Source organism: Esox lucius, chromosome 2, assembly GCF_011004845.1.
Source record: "Esox lucius isolate fEsoLuc1 chromosome 2, fEsoLuc1.pri, whole genome shotgun sequence".
In the NCBI taxonomy this organism is placed as follows: domain Eukaryota; kingdom Metazoa; phylum Chordata; class Actinopteri; order Esociformes; family Esocidae; genus Esox; species Esox lucius.
This window is the reverse complement of record NC_047570.1, coordinates 10,799,936-10,820,927: the sequence shown is the minus strand read 5'-3', so window position 1 is coordinate 10,820,927 and position 20,992 is coordinate 10,799,936.

The window sequence follows — 20,992 nt, the reverse complement described above, 5'->3', positions numbered from 1 at the left end:
AACCATTGGTGTATCTGTTCTTTGTCTTGAAGGTATATGGCCAATCTCAATTGAAAAGGTCTTATACCATCCCCCTTTTACCCTTTGGGGGAGGGAGGGGCAATTTCCCTAATTGGGTAAACACTTAGGAAGGGAACATGTACAGTTGATATAAGAGAGCTGTGCTGTATTTCACCACACCCCTTTGTTGTATAAGTGCTGATGATTTTCTGAGCTTCCTCAGAGATGTTTCATGGTTTGCTTTGTAAACTTTGATTCCTCTCTCCTTGCAAGTAATAAAACCGCCAATTGTGCCAAGAGAATTCTGTCTCATTACCTACTTCCTAAAGAGTTCTATTTGATGGAATTGCCATCACACCCCCCTTTCATTACCCTCTACAATTGAATGAAGATGCAGCTTTACCTGCATCTTGTCGCAGCAACTCACTAATATTTAGTCTTTAATATCCCTTAATTCGTCTGTAAAATTACATTAAACATTGATAGTACCACAAACATATTTGATCATGTTCCAGTTTCCATGATTGTATCAATCATTTAAAAAAAAAGAGAAACATTTTAAACAACTCCTAAATCAACCGATCGTATGACATTTCTTCACACTAGTAGGACATAATCATTGATAAATAACACTCAGTCCTTGTGTATGACTATGGCTAGTTGCATGTTGAAAGACCCCTAATTAACCAAGTATGGTCAAATTAATTCCTTAAAGCCTGTAGGAAACACAGTGCTGAAGCAAGAAATAGAATGATGCAAACCATGAATGTAATGTTTTTATTTTTTTCTGAGATTGGCATATACAGTAAGTTTACTGTTGAATGCATGCCATCATTTATTTGGCTCACTCTGCTATTGCACCCTTGACTAGCAATAAAACTTTGCTAAACAAAGGGAAGTTAAGACAATATAAGTATCTTTAGCGTTGGGAAATATGCTGTTCTTTAAATGAGAATTTAACAGTCGCTAACAGGCCTCCCATCCTTAACATCTCTCTCATGTAGCGTACACAAATGCCATCACTGGGGTTCTGCTGAATGAACAAGTCATGCTTTACACCTGCCATCTTAAAATTCAACAGCATCTTTACTCATATCCCCTGCAAATTGAGTGGAAGGCTGTTCTGTTCACATATTATTCTAGGGATGGTGATTTTATTTCAATCTGGGTACTGTCTATTCCTCAGTTTGCTTTAGAAATCCATGAATCGCAAACAAACAAATAAACTCCTTGACTCCAACTTGAGCAACAGTGTATTGAAAGTGTATAAGCCTGATCGTTTTGCAGACATTCATCAGCTGGCTCATCCTAGGTGAGATGCCAGACTGATCGACAAGGTCCTATTGAAAAGTGCCCATTGCACTAAACCCCTGGGCGTGGCAGTTGAATATGCACTGGAATTGCATTCATCTTATTTTGCCTCTCTAAAATACATTTAACAGAAAGTAAATGTTAAAACAATATCTGTCAAAACTGCTTTCTGCATATACACTCACCTAAAGGATTATTAGGAACACCATACTAATACTGTGTTTGACCCCCTTTCGCCTTCAGCACTGCCTTAATTCTACGTGGCATTGATTCAACAAGGTGCTGAAAGCATTCTTTAGAAATGTTGGCCCATATTGATAGGATAGCATCTTGCAGTTGATGGAGATTTGTGGGATGCACATCCAGGGCACAAAACTCCCGTGCCACCACATCCCAAAGATTGGGCTGAGATTTGGTGACTGTGGGGGCCATTTCAGTACAGTGAACTCATTGTCATGTTCAAGAAACCAATTTGAAATGATTCAAGCTTTGTGACATGGTGCATTATCTTGCTGGAAGTAGCCATCAGAGGATGGGTACATGGTGGTCATAAAGGGATGGACATGGTCAGAAACAATGCTCAGGTAGGCCGTGGCATTTAAACAATGCCCAATTGGCACTAAGGGGCCTAAAGTGTGCCATGAAAACATCCCCCACACCATTACACCACCAACAGCCTGCACATTGGTAACAAGGCATGATGGATCCATGTTCTCATTTTGTTTACGCCAAATTCTGACTCTACCATCTGAATGTCTCAACAGAAATCGAGACTCATCAGACCAGGCAACATTCTTCCAGTCTTCAACTGTCCAATTTTGGTGAGCTTGTGCAAATTGTAGCCTCTTTTTCCTATTTGTAGTGGAGATGAGTGGTACCCGTTGGGATCTTCCGCTGTTGTAGCCCACCCGCCTCAAGGTTGTGCGTGTTATGGCTTCACAAATGCTTTGCTGCATACCTTGGTTGTAACGAGTGGTTATTTCAGTCAAAGTTGCTCTTCTCTGACCTCTAGCATCAACAAGGCATTTTCGCCCATAGGACTGCCGCATACTGGATGTTTTTCCCTTTTCACACCATTCTTTGTAAACCCTAGAAATGGTTGTGCGTGAAAATCCCAGTAACTGAGCAGATTGTGAAATACTCAGACCGGCCCGTCTGGCACCAACAACCATGCCACACTCAAAATTGCTTAATTCACCTTTCTTTCCCATTCTGACATTCAGTTTGGAGTTCAGGAGATTGTCTTGACCAGGACCACACCCCTAAATGCATTGAAGCAACTGCCATGTGATTGGTTGATTAGATAATTGCATTAATGAGAAATTGAACAGGTGTTCCTAATAATCCTTTAGGTGAGTGTATGTTCCATCTGATGCTAACGATGCGCTCTCTGGAATGTAGCATTTACTAAGCCCTACGTCTGAGAATTAGCTTACCTTTCAATTTCCCATTTTCATTTTTTTTCTCATGGCTACATCAATTCTTATCATTAAGAAGTGGTCTTTTTACAACACTTTCCCATGTTGGGGCTCTGCGTAAAATGAAAATAATCACAGAATGCAGTGAGGTGTAAATCATTCATCCTTATACGTAAAAGAAAATAGTTGTAGATGTATTGATTGTATAAGTTAGTGAACTGTTGTAAGCTGTTGTAACCAATGAAACAAAATATTAATTGTTTGTAATATGAGCTGAAACTGAAGGTGCAAGTAGGAGAATAGGAAACCCTGTTCAAGCGGAGAGAAAGATTTAGTATGTCTGTCTTGTGAGAAACAGGTCACAGGTCAGAGACACACACACATAGTCGGACAGACAAAACAGAAACCAGAAGGGGGGCAAGGGGATACTTGCAGTTATCCTATAAGGAATAGAACTGGAACTGGACCAATAGCACACTTGCTTTGTAACTTAACGCCTCTATCTTTTGGGCGTAGTAGAAGTATAAAATGATGTGTTGATTGTTGATCCTTAGACATTGTGCGGCGACACTTGTCTCCAAAAGCTTTTGTAATAAACGGAATATGCGGTACGGTAATTGACCTGACTCCTGGTGTTTTATTCTCCTTTCCAACAAACCAACTCGGGGAAGTGTTAGACTTCAACATAGTACAAAGACAACATATCAAAGGTTAAAAATGTGACATTTTATTGTTTATGGAAAAATACATGCCCAAATTTTAATTTGATGCCAGCAACACGTTTCAAAAAAGTTGGGACAGGGCCATATTTACCACTGTGTTGCATCAACTCTTCATTTAACAATACTCTGTAACCCTTTGGGAACTGAGGAGACCAACTGCTGTAGTTTTCAAAGTGAAATGTTTTCCCATTCTTGCTTGATATAGGGTTTTTGCTGGTCAACAGTCTGGGGTCTCATTTGTCGTATTTTCTGTTTCATAATGCGTCAAATGTTTTCAATGGGGGAAAGGTCTGGACAGCAGACAGGCCAGTTTAGCACCCATATTATTTTACTACAGAGCCATGCTGTTGTAATATGTGAAGAACTAGGTTTGGCATTGTCTTGCTGAAATAAGCAATGCCTTCCCTGAAAAATATGTCATCTGGATGGCAGCATATGTTGCGCCAAAACCGGTATATATTGTTCAGCATTAATGGTGCCTTCACAGATGTGCAAGTCCCCCATGCCATGTGCACTAATGCACTCCCATAACAACATGGTTGTTGGCTTTTGAACTGTGCGCTGTTAAGAAGCCAGATGGTCCCTCTCCTTTTTTGCCCGGCTTCTATGATTCCCAAACATTATTTCAAATTTGGATTTGTCAGACTACAAGACAGTTTTCCACTTCACCTTAGTCCATTTTAAATGAGCTCGGGCAACATGTATGGTTTCTTCTTTGCAACTCTACCAACAAAGTGTTTACAGACAATGGTTTTCAGAAGAGTTCTGAGCGCATGCAATGATTTCCACTACAGAATTCTGTCTGTTTTTAATGCAGTGAGGGCCTGAAGATCAAGTACGTCCAGTATTGGATTTCGTTTTTGTCCCTTGCGTACAGAGATTTCTCCAGATTCTCTGATGATATTATGTGCTGTGTATTATGAGATCTTAAATGAGAATTTAATGAGATCAATATTCTTATATTGTTAAACTCTTTGCCCGTGCAGTCTTTCACGGAGTGTTAAACCCCTCGACATCTTTACTTCTTAAAGACTCCCCCCAGAGGCACTTGACATTCACTTTTTTGCACACCAGCCACTATGGCAAGTGGTTTTCCAAAGTACCTAGCCACTCAGTATTTTCACTAGACACAATGTTGGAAAATTACATTTTATTTGATGAAAGTTGACTATGGTGTGCTGTCTTGTTCACGCTGTCGATCACTGACGCATAAGCGCAAGGGAATAGGCCTAACACAAATGGACCAGAATTAAACACTGTATGCAGGTAGTGCTCATGGGAGTTGTAGGGACATAGCTCGTGGTGTCACTCTCATTGCAATGAGACAACAGTTTAAATGTATTATATTTATTCCTGGTTCAACATCAGGCAAAGGTGGTACCCCAACCCCCACTCTACTGGACATCCCTCTGTGATATACAGCTCCATGCATTACATAACTTTTCCAGTCTTTTGTTACCCCTGTCCCAGCTTTTTTAAACGTGTTGCTGGCATCAAATTCAAAGAGGACATTTATTTTTCAAGAAACAATAACATTTCTCAGTTTCAACATATATGATGTATTGTCTTTGTACTATTTTCTGTTGCATATAGGGTTTAAATGATTTTCCATTTTATGTTGCATATAGGGTTTAAATGATTTTCCATTTTATAAGTGACACAGACATTTTGGGAATGGGATTGTACATGACATATTTTAGCTTGTTAAGAAACTTTGCATGAAAGGTGCAACTGAAAAAAATAATAATTCAGTTATTTTCCACAACAAGCATTCAACATTTCAGAAGTAATTATCTTGTTCCTTCACTTGGCACTGGTGATGGGAAGATTGAATCAGGATCTGGATCTTTTTGAATCGTTCAGTTAAAAAAAACAAATCTTTCAACTAATTTTGTTCATTTGAGTCAGTCTCACTGTGAACAAGAGTTGAAGATCCGAAAGAGCCATGGATCACCGTTCATTTCGTTCATTGTTCCTTCTGGTGAACAAGATCCGAAGATTCTATTGAGATGAATCATGAAACATGATTCACCAAAAAGATTAGTTCAAAAAGGACAACCTACTTGCTCGCACTGCTCATAGAATTGTTTTTAAATTAATACTATTTTTATAATTACGTCTCTCAGATAGGTATAAAGAACAACATAATACATTTGATTCATATATGTAGTGTAAGCATACTGGAGCAAAAAGCTCACATGAAATGTTAAGTAAAAAACATATTGTTGCTAATTTTTTACTTTACGTAGCTAGCAATCCTTTTTGGAGAGACAAACAAATAATGGATTTATTGTCGTTGAATGTTACTGGCACATTGACAATACAGCTGTAACCTTGTTGGCATAGTTGTATTACTACTAGCAAGCTACTAGCTAAAGCTTAATTACTTTTTAATAGGCTTGAGGCTTACTAGGAAATAATAGACGTGTACTGGGAAGGTAGATGTATATGTAAGCCGCTGAATTCCACTGTGAGGTATTTGACACTAGTTCTACTTTTTTGTGTTAACCCCTACTCTTAACCTGTTGGAATCCCCACCTAAACGTAATTGTTGTGATGAGTTTGACTGACTGCTAACGACATGGTGTAATTGAGCCATGGCAATATGACTGATTTGCGAGCACATGATGTAATTAAAATGTCATCCTATGCTGTCATTTTGTTGCTGCTATTTGACAAGTGGAGGCATTTTATTTTGAGATTATGTTGGATGGTCTGGCACTGGTCTCTAGCACATGACCTTTGGAGTAAGAGAATTAATCGCCCATCCATCATCCATGTCCATATCCATAATGCCCTAGCAAACCGCTAGCCTATTTAAATGCTATGGAGCTCAACATTGCCCCTAGTGGCCTATTTTTACATCTTATATTTTTTCCCATTTGGACAAATGTCTAATGACTTGAATCTAGTGTGAACTAGAATCCTTTTTCTGCATTCTTGACACATACAGATGTCCAAAATCAACTGCACATGTCATGGCTTTAATTACTTTCTACATTAAATCGATAAGGGCTGATTAATAAGACAGAGGCGGTCGCTAAGGTTGAAGCAGGTTACTGAAACAATAGAGCTTGCTTAAGGAGAAAAACTAATTTTATGAATTATTGAGCAAGCTGTCTGTCTTGAGCAATGATGCAATAAGATTTTACCATGCAGATAGTGGCCTTGCTTAACCTTTCCACCCTATAGAGAAAAATAACTGCATTAAGAGTGATAACCATAAAACTGATGTTAATAACATTGAAATACTTTAAATAGTCTAATTGCACTGTTGCATCCATACAAGCACACAAGCATCTCAATATCAAAGGCAACACACCCGAATGACAACACATGTAATATATGCGTTGACTACCATAATCTGTATTATACCAATGTACTGCCATTTATAATGATTAATGGACATTAGTGGCCAAATGCCTACTGTGTGTCACATTTTGTGTGCACTACATTGTTTTATAAACTACAGGTATGTTCTAATTTGTCATTGTGTAAAAACAGTCCTGTAACAGTTCTTTCTTCCAGCGGTGACTTCAGACTAATTAGACAGGGTTAACAAAAGGAGAATGACCCGTACTCTTTATCCCTCTTTGGCATGGCTGGCTCCAAAGGACGTGTTCACTAGCCAGCTGAATGGCCCTTCTCTCATTTGATTAATGTGTCCATGTCCATGGGTAATTTCAGCAGGGTCTTGTCTAACATGTCTAAAAAGTTCAATTGTATTCATGGAAAGCAGCATTTAAATTAAATGAGTACATTAGAATTGCAAATAGATTTGCTTTTTTAGAAGTTCATAGTCCACGAACAGCAAGCTGTTAGAATATACTTAAAAAATATAAGAACAAAGGAGTATGAATCTGGGCATGCAAGAATGAAGCTGGAGAGGAAGTAAGGTAACAATTCTGCACTATTACGTTTCAATACGGTCTTCATTTTGCATCCTGATAAGGATTGACACTGTTTGGAATAATCTCGTTTGCGCTGGTCACCTCATTATTCTGCATGTTTTTCAACTGGGCAGGTCAACTTGTTAGTCCGGATGTTTTGAACCTAAGATGGTCACAAGTGGTGAGTCGTTTGCAAACTGCTTTTTCAAGTGAACGTTGGGAATCAAATTGCATTGGTGAAAGAAGATTCATTTGGATCCATTTTGGATACATAATTTGTAAGTTGAAACAACTGTTATTTGCAGATAATGTGACAATATATTCACTAAATATTGTACACCGATCAGCCATAACATTATGATGACCTGCCTAATATTGTGTAGGTTCCCCTTTTGAAGCCCAAACAGCCGTGACCCATCATGGCATGGACCCCACTAGACCTCTGCAGGTGTGTTGTGGTATCTGGCACCAAGACCAAGTAAGTAGCAGATCCTTTAAATCCTGTAAATTGCGAAGTGGGGCTTCAAAGGATGCCTTTTTTGTCCAACACATCCCACAGATTTGGTTGAGATCTGGAGAATTTGTAAGCCAAATCAACACCTTGAATTCGTGGTGTTCCTCAAACCATTCCTGAATAATGTTCTGATGCCTAACTGCCCATTGTAGGCGCTTTTGGCAGTGGACAAGGGTCAGCATGGGCACACTGACTGGTCTGCGGCTACGCAGCCCCATACGCAACAAACTGCGAGGCATTGTGTCTACTGACACCTTTCTATCAGTACCAGCATTAACGTTTTCAGCAATTTGAGCTGCAGTAGCTCGTCTGTTGGATCAGACCACACGGGCCAGCCTTCACTCCCCACATACATCAATGCCTCCCATGACCCTGCTGCCGGTTCACCGCTATTCCTTCCTTGGTCCACTTTTGATAGGTACTGACCACTGCAGACCGGGAACACCCCACAAAGGCAGCAGTTTTGGAAATGGTCTGACCCAGTCATCTAGCCATCACATTTTGGCCCTTGTCAAAGTCGCTCAGATCCTTACGCTTGCCCATTTTTCCTACTTCTAACACATCAACTTTGAGGACAGAATGTTCACTTGCAGCCTAATATACCCCACCCACTGACAGGTGCCATGATAACAACATTATCAGTGTCATTCACTTGACCTGTCAGTGGTCATAATGTTATGGCTGATCGGTGTATATTCACATTGCAGTATCAAAAACAGTGAGGAGGGCGCGTCTGTGTTCCATGTCTATTTTTCCAGTAGGGGAATGTAAGTTAAAAGAGACAAAGCAATTTAACATTCATGACAGGTAAGCTCTTGAATGTGCAATTAAGGCTCTGTCATAATTCTAGCCTACATTTTTGGCTTTACATTACATATTTGACCTTTATTTATTAATTGGTTTGGGGTTGTTTTAAAGATTTTACACAAAGATCTGTTTGGGAGCCAAATGAGCCTGCTCACCAAAAATACACAGAATGTCCACCACAACGTCGCCGCCATTTTTGTTCTCATGTCTTTCAAATGGGCTGGAATAGCTATTTAGGAGCTGCTGCTCAAATATCAATTTCCTACGTTTCCTATATATTTTTTTGTTTTGTCAATGATTTCCTTGTTCGTTCCCTCCTGTTCAGGGCTACAGTTTAATGGCATGCCTGACAGAAAGTATTGTCAACCGTTACAGATTATCAGTTTTTAGTTTGTCAAAAGATGCAACACTAAACCTGGAATAATATGAACCATAATAATGTCTGATGAGAGTACAGTCAATAAAAACAAAAAAATAAACCTGTGTTCTGTTTATTGTGCTTCAGATTGCTCATATAGTGTGGGTAATACTTGTTTGCTGAAATAAGTACTAGTGGGACATTCATAATGTGGCTCTCAAGTACTGTGGCAATAAACAAACCCATCACTCTTGTCATTTCCTACAGCATTAGACTCTGCTGCTAAGGGCTTCTTGAATCCAGTGTGGAGACAAAGTTTTGCTGTGTCTTTGTGTCTCTTTGTTATTTAGGTGATACTGATACTGGGGTGATGTTGGTGTCAATGTGTTAACATGTTTCAAGTGTTAGCAGCTGAATGGGCATTTTTCTTCAAGCAATTAATGTTTTATCAATATCTGTCCATCACCATTGTGGTGTATTGGTAAGCCAAAAGACATGTTTGAAAAGTGCCAACAATGATATTTGTCTTAAAATATGTGCAAATGCTCTTGTTAGCCTGAAATGTTGTTGTTTTTTCTCCGCTCAATCCCATTTATTCAAGAGGCATTCAAAGTGTAACTATTTTCAGTGTTTTAAAATGTATTGATTCAGGTTCACGTGCAAACCATAAAGATGCCCCCATTCTGTATGGCCCAAATCCAAGCTGTTAAAGCATCGGGACAGTAAGCCAAACAAATCTACAGTTAGAATCCCCAAGTTAAAACATATATGAACTTGTGAAAGAAGCATTAGGATTTCTTTCAGATAGACAAACACTTCGCTGGCTACAACCTTCAGTAGCTATGTTATGGTAAGCCTAAAATAAAACTCTTCATGGTTATATTGTGACTATTTCTGGAGGAAGTTCGTAGCCGTGCATGCTTTTTGGGTCAGGATAGACAAAACACGCGCTGGCTACAACCTTCAGCAGCTATGTTATAATAAGCCAAAATTGTTTAGCCTATATTGCAACAATTTCTGGTGAATTTTCGAAGTACACTACCGTACATGATTTTTGGGGTAATATAGGCTAGATCAAAACCCCTTGGGCAGTAAAAGAGTAGGGATTTCCAGTTATCATCACCTATATTGATAGTCATTGTATCAATGTCATTCAGGATAGAAAGAAAAACAAAAGTTTCAGTGCCATGAAATAGCTTTGGCAGTGTGAAGTTCATATTCAGTCTCGCTAGAAACTGCTCAATTCCTATGACTATTCCAAGTATTAATAAGTTAGACACTAATAAGTCTATTATTGGGCAATATGCTGTTAAAACGGCCTGTGGCAAAAGCCATACAGTTCATTGATGATATTTGAGGTAGAGGCAAACTTAACAAGAAATGTTAATCAGTTTAAACAATGCTTAATTGTGCCTAGCGAAATATTCAAACTTGCTGTGATGTTAATGCGTTGTTAAAATGTTAAAATTGTCTAATGTCAAGATGCTATACCAACACTGGGTGACACATAGCACTGTGGTGGAGAGGTTAAAGACCCAGCCACTCATGTGGGAGACCTCGGTTTGAATCCAGTAAGGGCAACAAATATTTATCACTTTTAATTCTCCTTTCTGGTTTGTAAGGAGAGCTAAGAACATTATTTTCTGCACAAAATACAAAAACTGACACAACTTACCATTTTATGACTTTTATTATTGTGCAACAATATTGTCAATTTCCTCCAAAAAACTTAAAAAGGCTGAAGTTGCCCCACAATCGTGATTTGCAAATAAACAATTTTTGTGACGATTGCTAATCACTTTGGCATTTTTCTCCCTATGTGCCAAACTTTTCATTTGCATGTTAATGAAGGTTAAGGGCAGAAGCCACTAATTACAATCCAGTAAAATCCTGCCTAATGGTCCACTAAGACATAGCATGGCTCCTGTAATTCCATTATGCAAATGCTTTTCAGGAGTGAAAACCAAAGGCCAAAGCAGACCACTGTTGATACAGTCTTGACTTTGGGTAAGTGTATGATGTTAGCACACAATAATCTATAACATCTATTAGCCTTAAAAGATAATTGTGCCACAAAAAAAAAAATACATTTCTTGGGGCAGGTTATCAGCATTCCCCAAACAATATTCCATATCACCAAAGTATTATCTATCCTACCCCAAAGCCAATCGCAAATGCCTGCACTGTACAAATTTAGAGAAAGGGATATGGGTGTGTGTGCATGTATTGTGTGTATGTGTATTTGACCTAATGCACACAGTGAAGTGTAGTGGTGCATTTGGGATGTTTCTTACCCCCGGTTCACACATAAGCAGTGAAATAGCTTGTCGTTCCGCTAGTGACAACAGGAGGAAACTGAAATTGTCCCGCCTCTGCGGTTTTGACCAATTAGTTACCAATTTGTTACTTACTGCAGCCCCACATATTGCGTCCTATCACTATGCAGACACAATTTTTACCACAACCACAGCTGAGAATAATAGCCTATTACATTCAAGGAAAAAAAGTGGGCACAGCCTGAACAGACAGAGGAGTAATGCAATCTCTGTTAATTGCAAAAATTAAGAGGGTTTCAGCAGATTTCTCTGCTATACTTGCAGTTCAAGAGAACAATGACAATCGCCAAAGAAACAGTCCATAAGAAAAATGGTTGCAAGCAGCTAGTATTTAGTTTTTGTTTAAATATTATTATTTAAATATTGTACTAAATACAACATTACATATTAAAAGATAGAGGGCACTTGTTTTCTTATAGTGTCTCGATAGATTTCATTGTGTTCTTGTACTGGTTAAATTTGCTGTTTGTCTGAAATTGTCTGAAATAATTTGGATTACTCAGTACCTCCTACAAGGGGTCCTACTGGCTTTCCGATATGCTCTGATTTGGCTTTTGCCAATGGAGAAGGAAAGAAAATGGAACATTGCTCTTCCAATAATTCCCATCTGCTGTTCCACCCTGCCCTGCACTGCCATCCCGCTGCAAGGATCAGGCGTGTCAAATATGTTACTTGAATAAGTATTCAACCCCTACATACCAATAAGTTGTAGAGACAACTCCCGCTACAATAGCAGCGGAAAATTATTTTGGTGAAAATGTAGTAGCATTCTACTTGCTAGTTTGTTCAGAATGTTTTTTTTCTACAAATTGTGACATTGATTCTCAATGGAATTCAGATCAGTCTGTGAGGTTATGGAGAGGCAAAACAAAAGTAACAAAACAACACTGACACGAGGAATCACGTTTCTTATTTTTATCAAAAACAGCACCACACGTTCTCAACAAACATGACACAATAACCTGTGTGGTGCGGGTGAAAATGAGCAACCTAAATAGACATCATAATCACAGGTGTGAAGGTGTGTTGGGTGCTCAGCTGCCATCTGCTCCAGCCGGTGGGTAGAACACCGGCGAGGTGGAGCTCCAGAGGGGGCGAGAGTATGCAGCGCCACGTGGAGCAGCCGTCAAAACACAGTCGTTTGACTAGGCCACTATAGGACATCACCTTTTGGTTTTTGAGCCACCCGAATGTTTGTTTGATATTTTGCCTGGGATCATTGTCCTGATGAAATGGGAATTTCTTATCAAGTTAAGCTATTTAGTGTGCATAAGCAGGTTCCCTTGCACAGTTATACCATGTTCCATCAGTGCAGTGTTTCATTTTTTGTCTGCTTTTAAGTAGGATCCCCACTGCATGATGCTGCCACCATACATCATTGAAGGGGTGGTGTGTTGAGTCAAGGGCAGTGTGTTGATTCAAGGGTGGTGTTAGGTTGGTACCACACGTAGCGTGTACATTTTGTTGATCTCATCTAACGATGATTTCGTGCTTTGAGACTGCAGTTTTTGAGTAACAGTTTTATTCTTGCCACCCTCCAATACATGCTAGTTTTTGCAGAGTTCATGAAATGGTTGATCGGTGCACCATTAATGTACCCCCAGACACAAACTCTATTGCATCTACATAGTTACTGTTGGCCTTTCAGTTGCTTCTTCCACAAGTCTTATTCTGAGCGCTGAGTTATGAGGGACATACTTCTTTCCTGCAGTGCCTGGGTGCTCTGATGCAGCTTCCACTTCCTGATTATTGATCCAACTGTGCTCACTGGGATATCCAAACACTTGGAAATGTTTTGTACACTTTTCCAAATCTATCCATTCGTATCCCTTTATCTCTGTAACATCTCGTAGGTAGGGCACAGGTGCAGAGGTCAGAAAACAAAGGTTCTTTAATCCAAGAACTTACAGGGAACATCTAGGAACATGAGGAAGGAACATAGACATCACACAACATAATGACTGACAAGAAACACAAGGGCATGTGGAACTTAAATAGGGACATAATGAGGGGCAAATGAGATGCAGGTGAAGACTAAACTAGACACAGGTGAAATCAATCAAAGAACACAGAATCAAAAGACACTGAACATAGAAATAGAACATAGACGTGTTACAGTCTCTAATGTCAATGGAATGCTCTTTGGTTCTCATCTTCCAGATTCACAACCTGACAATTGTTTTTTTAACAGTGTTGTTTTTTTAATTCAGAAAACATGACAACACCTTTAATTGTTCATAGGTGGAGGACGATGCTAAAGTAACGGTGTCCTCATTAATATTTTCTGTGTAAACAGCACAGGGGTTGCATACCAATGCCTACACCTTCCCTGCACAACACCCTGATTACATGGGTGGTGTGACCAATGCCTACACCTTCCCTGCACAACACCCTGATTACATGGGTGGTGTGACCAATGCCTACACCTTCCCTGCACAACACCCTGATTACATGGGTGGTATGACCAATGTCTACACCTTCCCTGCACAACACCCTGATTACATGGGTGGTATGACCAATGCCTACACCTTCCCTGCACAACACCCTGATTACATGGGTGGTGTGACCAATGCCTACACCTTCCCTGCACAACACCCTGATTACATGGGTGGTATGACCAATGCATGGTGGCTATTCATTAAGGAGCTGGGCAAAGAGCCTGTCGTGCCACGTATGAAGAGGTGCATGGAGAGCACACCACACCATAGGACGACATCAGGTTGGAGAGAAAAGTGAAGAGGAAGAGGTGCAAGATCTGCCCAGCTACCAAAGACAGAAAAGTCAGCAGCAGGTGTTCCCAGTACACCAGGCCTGTCTGCAAGAAGCACAGGAATGTTAGCACTGAGATGGCAATTTGTGCTTTACCCAATTGCACTACAGTTCAATATCAGTGATGTGTGTGTTATGTGTGACAATATATTTTACATATTTACTATTATTATTTTACGTATTATTGTTTGGTCCAAATCACTGTTAAAATAAATATTTTAACAAAAATTATTATTATAGTATGTCTATATGCTTATAATCACACTTGCATACTTGGGTCATTTGAGTAAAGTTGATGTAGTAACACAAAAACTATTTATTTTCATAAAGTAAGTAAGTGATTTGTGGTAATCAAAAAAAATATATTTATTGAGTTCTTGAAATATTATGAGATTAAAAACATTTCTTTCAAAAGATATAGCAAAGAAACACTCAGCCATGCATGAAATAACATAATGAATACAGATCATTTTTGATGCATTAGAAGGGGTTTGCATAGCTTGTGCATCAAAGGGTTAACCTTGCCAAGAGTGGCTGGAGTGGAAAAATGTAATTTTGGCTTGTTGAGCAAAATACTGTTGCAATGCGTCGTGAATGAATAACCTCACTGTCAAATGTCATCCCTTTGGGTGATTTGGGAAGCAGTTTCTTGATATTAACGAACTGTCCTCAATATGGACATATACCCTGCAGCTAACGTTCACCAATCACCCTACGAATCAAGTATCTAACTTTTGTGTGGCATGTTGTTTACAATGAGTGGTATGACATGGGTGGTATGACCAATGCCTACACTGCTCAAAAAAAATTAAGGGAATACATAATCATCACAATATATATAAGTAAATAAAAATTCAGGGACATCATTCTGTCCAGTTAGGAAGCATACATGATTATGAATCAATGTAATCTCTTTTGGTGCAAATGAAAGTGACAACAGGTGCACTGTAAAGGCAGCAACAAGACAACCCCCAAAAAGAGAATGGTTTTGCAGGCGGTGGCCACAGACAATTGCTCTCTTAGGACCCAAATAAATGTCTGATATGTTTGCAGAATATAAACCGAGCAGGGCTCTTAGATCCATGAACACAGGTCAGCTAGTAGAGCCCAGAGTCCAAACTAAACATGGAGTGGCATTCACCAGAGAACAAAATTGGCAGGTGCCCTGTTCATTGGTGTCCCGTTCTCTTCACAGATGAGAGCAGGTTCACACTGGGCACGTGACAGATGTGAAAGAGTCTGAAGATGTCGTAATGAATGTTATGCTGCCTGCAATATCATCCAGCATGACCGGTTTGGCGGTGGGTCAGTGATGGTCTAGGGAGACATATCCTTGGAGGGTCGCACAGACCTCCATGTGCTAGCCAACGGTACCCTGACTGCTGTTAGATTCCCAGGATGATCCTCAGACCCATCGTCAGACCTTACACTGGAGCAGTGGGCCCTGGATTCCTCCTAGTGCAGGACAATGTTCTGTTCTCAGGACAATGTTCTGGGTTCCTCCTGGTGCAGGACAATGTTCAGTTCTCCTTCTCAACTATAAAACCTTGTAGATCTAAGGAATGGATTTTCTAAATGTTCCCTGTCTCCTGCTGTTTTAAACTTTGAGGACATGAGGTCTTGGCCCACACCTCTGGAGTACCAGGCTTGAAAAATGTGTTGCTGTCCCTGTCCAAGTTCTTCCTGGTTTATGGATTATCTGGAAGAAAAAATAATAGCAGTCTGACACTTGCAAGAGTTTTGTGCATGAGTGCAGCCTTGATGAGTGCAGCCTTGATGGAATCCTAGAACAAATCAACAAGTCAGTGTTGGACCCCTGAAAGTGGGGATATAGAAATAATCAGTGACGTGTACTTTAAGCTTCACATCTTGTTCTCAGTCATTAACTCTTATCTAAAATAAAATCATATGCATTCGTTTCACATACTGTATCACTATGCTACATCTACATTACGGACCGGTTTTATGGACACCGATCAACCTTAGTTTAGTGGAATTTTCTCTCAAGCTGTTCAGATGTTAGTCTTAGTCTTAATTGGTGTCTGCAAAACTGGCCCTGAAAGTTTAATGAATTCATAGTTTTTGCGTCTTCTGTAGTTTGATGCTTGTTTTATGCAGCTTGTTTTATGCAGATGAGGAGTGATTGCAAACAGTTAATATTAAGCCAAAAGAGCAAATAAAACGTATCAACAGTTGGCCTACAGCTTTGATTCAGACACATTTATTTAGACAAGTTAAGTGCGTGAATGGATGTAAATGTAACTGAACGCATTTGGTTCACAAGTTCACAAGTTGGAAACCCTGCAATGCCCTGCAACTATTATTTGATGGATAGGTGCTGGTGCTTCTACCTCATCAAGAAGAATATTGAAGAACATGCCAGAATGATTTTTCTCACTATGCTTTATAATAACCAGTTAACCAGTTATCGCAGAGAAAAATAGATCAAGACAGGAACATCATAAAGACATGTTTATAGCTGATAATTGAACACAGACTATAATAATTAATATAGTTAGTTGATTACTGATGCCATGAAGAAAAAAACAAGGAAGAAAAAACAAGCACAGAGCCGCCGCCTTTGCCTAAGTAAAAAAGACTTGTCAATGACTGACTCTGTCAGTTTTATCGTTCAGTTGAACGGTTGTTTTGTTCATTTGAACGACTGGCAGCAGAGTTCTACCCGACCACGGATACGCTGTTAGTTCTACATTCGCAAAAAAAAATGTATCAAGACAATAGCTTAATAAAGACATGTTTGTAACAGTAAGCATTACTGACTCAAATGAACGAAATGACTTGAAATAATCTAACATTTTACTGAACGACTCGACAAGATCCGAGTAAATAGAAAGAGTCAAACGTATCAATTCAAACTGTACAGAGGCGTTGAACTTTTTCTTATATGTATATTTCGTAATGCCCCATTTATAACCTGCACTGTGTATAAACCGCTCCATTAATTTTTTAGCTTTGTGTGTATACAAACCCGAGCATTAACCACACCCATATATAAACCTCACTTGCGGTCATGGTCCAATCCTAACTTAGCAACCGGTCACTATTGGAAAAATGACTATATGCCTGAATAACCAAGTAAGGGGACTGACACCGAAATAAGATTTTTGAATGAACTATCCATTTAAGTGATAAGGCATGGTAGAATATTCTTTCTATCATGTCAATTCATTTTTACAGCCTGGAGTTGAAGGAACCTCTTTGGGAATACTTTTTTGATGGTTTGTTTATAGCCATTTTGAGCTAGCTACCATTGATTTGTCAATTTGACAGATCGATAGTTATCACTATTAGTGATCAGCAAGAAGTAACCATGCAAATAATGTCACTGACCAGACAATTTCTAAATGGCTCTGCCCTAACAGTCAGCCGAAATATTTACTAAACCTTGCATGGACAGCTTCACAGCAACCAAGTCCACCAAAAATGAGCCGTTTGACACCACCATGCCTGTGGATAACCTTTGCCTATCAGCATTGACTCCTTTGAAAGACAGATCCTTTAATCTCCCACCAGCTAAGTGGTCACAGATGGTGTGCATGGTTTTGAGGACTCTGTAACATTGTTACCCGATCCTGATGATCCCTCATACCATCCCCGTGTAGGTGCTTTGGATGACTACCATTTAACAGTAACTAGAATTTGCTCATTTTCCTAGCTGTGAAATCATTTTAAATAACCACTTCATTTGTAAGAGGAGATTATACCCACAAGCTTCAGTGGTCATGAAAAGTAAAGACTCACCTTATTGTCTGTATATTTAAAAACTCATTGTACTGCATTTCGATGAACATGATACGTATTAAAATATTACCAAATCTTACTATAACATAAACTTTTCATTCAATTCTATATATCCATTATGTAGTTTGTCATCTCAAAGTCACTCAGGTGAAGAACCAGTTACCATTTGTTTACGTGAGTAGGCAACAGACAAACAGCAAATTATTACTTTAACCACAACAAACTTTTATTTCAGATTTAATACATTCACTGCAGTTGACTACTCATTCCTCTCAGTTGCTTTTGTAAAACCTGTTCATTTCTGTTCAGTTACATTAGGATCATGGATGCCACCCAAAAACCAATAATGATTCTGACTGTCACCAGAACAGCGTCATTCAATGGCATGGTTTTACTGGTGGACCTTGCCCACATTTTCTGGTAACCAATTGAAAGTTATGTTACAGTGTAGTGTGCTGGTGATAAAATATCCTCTTCAATGAAATACAAAAGTCTCAAACCTGCAGAATCTCCTGGCAGCAGATGCTCTCCATCTTGGTTGCCATTTTTCACAATTTCCACAGGTACTAGACCTTCAGTACATAAAGAAACAGAACATCAGGTGAAAGACAGCATGTCTGTCTCTCTATCTGCAGTCTCAAGCAAGGATGCAAAAAACGTACGTCAGCATCATCTGCAATATCACTGCTATCCACCAAATGCACATGTCATGGTCCGTAGCCTAATTGTCTATGAACTGCACAGTTAGTCACAATCATATTTGGCCAAATAAATAGCAGTATCATTAGCCTACTCTACCTTCTTGAGTTATACCATCAGGGGTAATGACAAAAGTAACTAGCTAGATAACATCCTTATTATCAATCATTCTATTACAGCACCAAACTATTTACAAATAAGTGTATTGTCCACCTTCCCACACACCTCATGCCCAAATGCATTGAATCAATGAACTGTAGTATTTCTTAGCTGATTACTTCCGGCTGGGACCACTAAGGCTTCTTTAAAGTATGATGTACAGTGGCTCAGATAACATGGGACTGATATGCGAATAGTATGGAATTAATGGCTTTTCTTGACACACTTTTCACACAATGTGCTGACATACTGCTGATAAAAAGCTCTCACAGTACACAAATGGTTACCAAAGCAACCGTAACATTCAACACAGGCTTCATGTTTGGGTATGACCCATCTGTTAAAATACACATATTCATCTTTTACATTTAGAAATTGATCTGAGGAGTTTCTGTTGTTGTTCGATAACAGAAACCGTGAAGAGATTACAGGCTCTTTGCTGACACAGGTTGGATTAGACCACCATTCAGCTGCCGCTTCAGTGCATGGCTAAACTTCTTATTCAAATTCCGTTCTCTGCTCGTGAACTGGTAGAAACATTTATTTATTGCTTTCTTCTGTTATTATCATTGTAAGACTGTATTTCTGCAGCTTAAGAAAGTTTGGAATCCATTTTCGGGGTTGGAAAACCCATGTGCTGTTGAATGAGAATGCCTTATCACAGCACTTTGAGTTTGACTTTGACCACCACCTACAACTTTAATCGGGGAATGCATGCTGTTTTGTAACAGATGTTATAAGACAATAGTGAATGTCATCCAACTATGCCCGTGCTGAATTTGGAATACAATACAGAAGAACCCCTTGGTTTGTTAGCTGATGAAAATCATCTTAAACAGCTGTCGGGTGGCTATGGGTGAGCGACAGTCGCTCCCTGTCTCACACTGGCCGACCCTAGTGACGGCTTAATGGTGTCAATAAGAGAGAAAGGGTCCTGACTCCTGTATCTGAACGAAATCTTAGACCCATCACACTCTCTGTTTGCAGTAATTGCAGGAGTAGTTTTGGCAGTATGGTGAGAAAAAAAAAAAGAGAAAGCATCAAGAAGCTCAGCTTCACTCCACTTGACCGAGTGGGTCAACGGAAATAAATGACTTTCCCCAGACCAGGCACGGATCTGCCTCATCTTCTGTGTCACTGCCAAATCCTTTGGTCAAGGAGGAGGGGGAGCGTGGGGAGGGAGACACACACACACACACACAGATAAAACAGACTGCTGTTAAAACACCTTTTTACTCTGTCTCTCAACCCAGCTGTCTTATCTCTCAGTAGCCATCCATCTGTGCTTCTCCGCCCACCACACATAAGTTATATGCTGTGATTACCATAGCTGTGAAAACACAAGGTGACGTGCTAGTCCTATCAATTATAGGGTTTGTTTACAGGTGCAACATTTGTATTTTTACAGTTTTAAAGTTCTCTGCACATCTGGCAATGTAAATGTTTGGCGAAATGCGTGGGTTTTGAACAGATTTGCTTGGGTGTGTAGTGTTCACAACACACTTTAAAGAGCCACTTCACTTTCCACCTGAGAAATAAAAAGCAGGCGGAGGTGCTGGCACAAGAAGACATGGCAAGTGGCAAAGCAGATGGCCTTCCGCTTACTATCATTTCCTCTTCCATAATGCTTTATGAGTGCAACACACACACACACACACACGCACACACAGCTACATCCCAGAGGAGGAAGTAGCTACAGGCCAGTCATTTGTATGGACTGAACAAGGCCCAAACACTACAGAGGGCCTAATTATTTACCAAAATTCCCAGATCTGATGCCCCATAGATTTTTGAGAGCGACACAGGACAGTAGATTGGTGCGGTTATGCCGTCTTGCTGCTGCCACCTGCCCAGTTATCCTTCTTACGGCCTGTGCCAGGGAACCGGACGACATATACAGTTTGAGCGTTTCTTGATGTTCCCCTTCTCTCTGGCTCCCGCCATCCCTGTTCTTTTCATGAGCTGCCTGAGCGCCAGATGGAACACCTACTTTCTGCTCCACCCAGCCCGTATTCCCTTTTAAACAGGTAGAGCGTGACCTGGTTTCATTGCTCCGGCCAACACCGAATGTATTCAGAGACTAACAAATTCGGCTTTATAATTGCTGTATGGATTAAAAGTGTAGGCTGAAATGTATTTTTTTAGTTTTTTAGATTTGTCTAGGAGTGTTCTCTGAGTTTTAGTTTTTATTTTCAGTAAGGTATTCATCTGTTGGTCGTACTGAACTGGCTCCTTCCATGTCCTAAC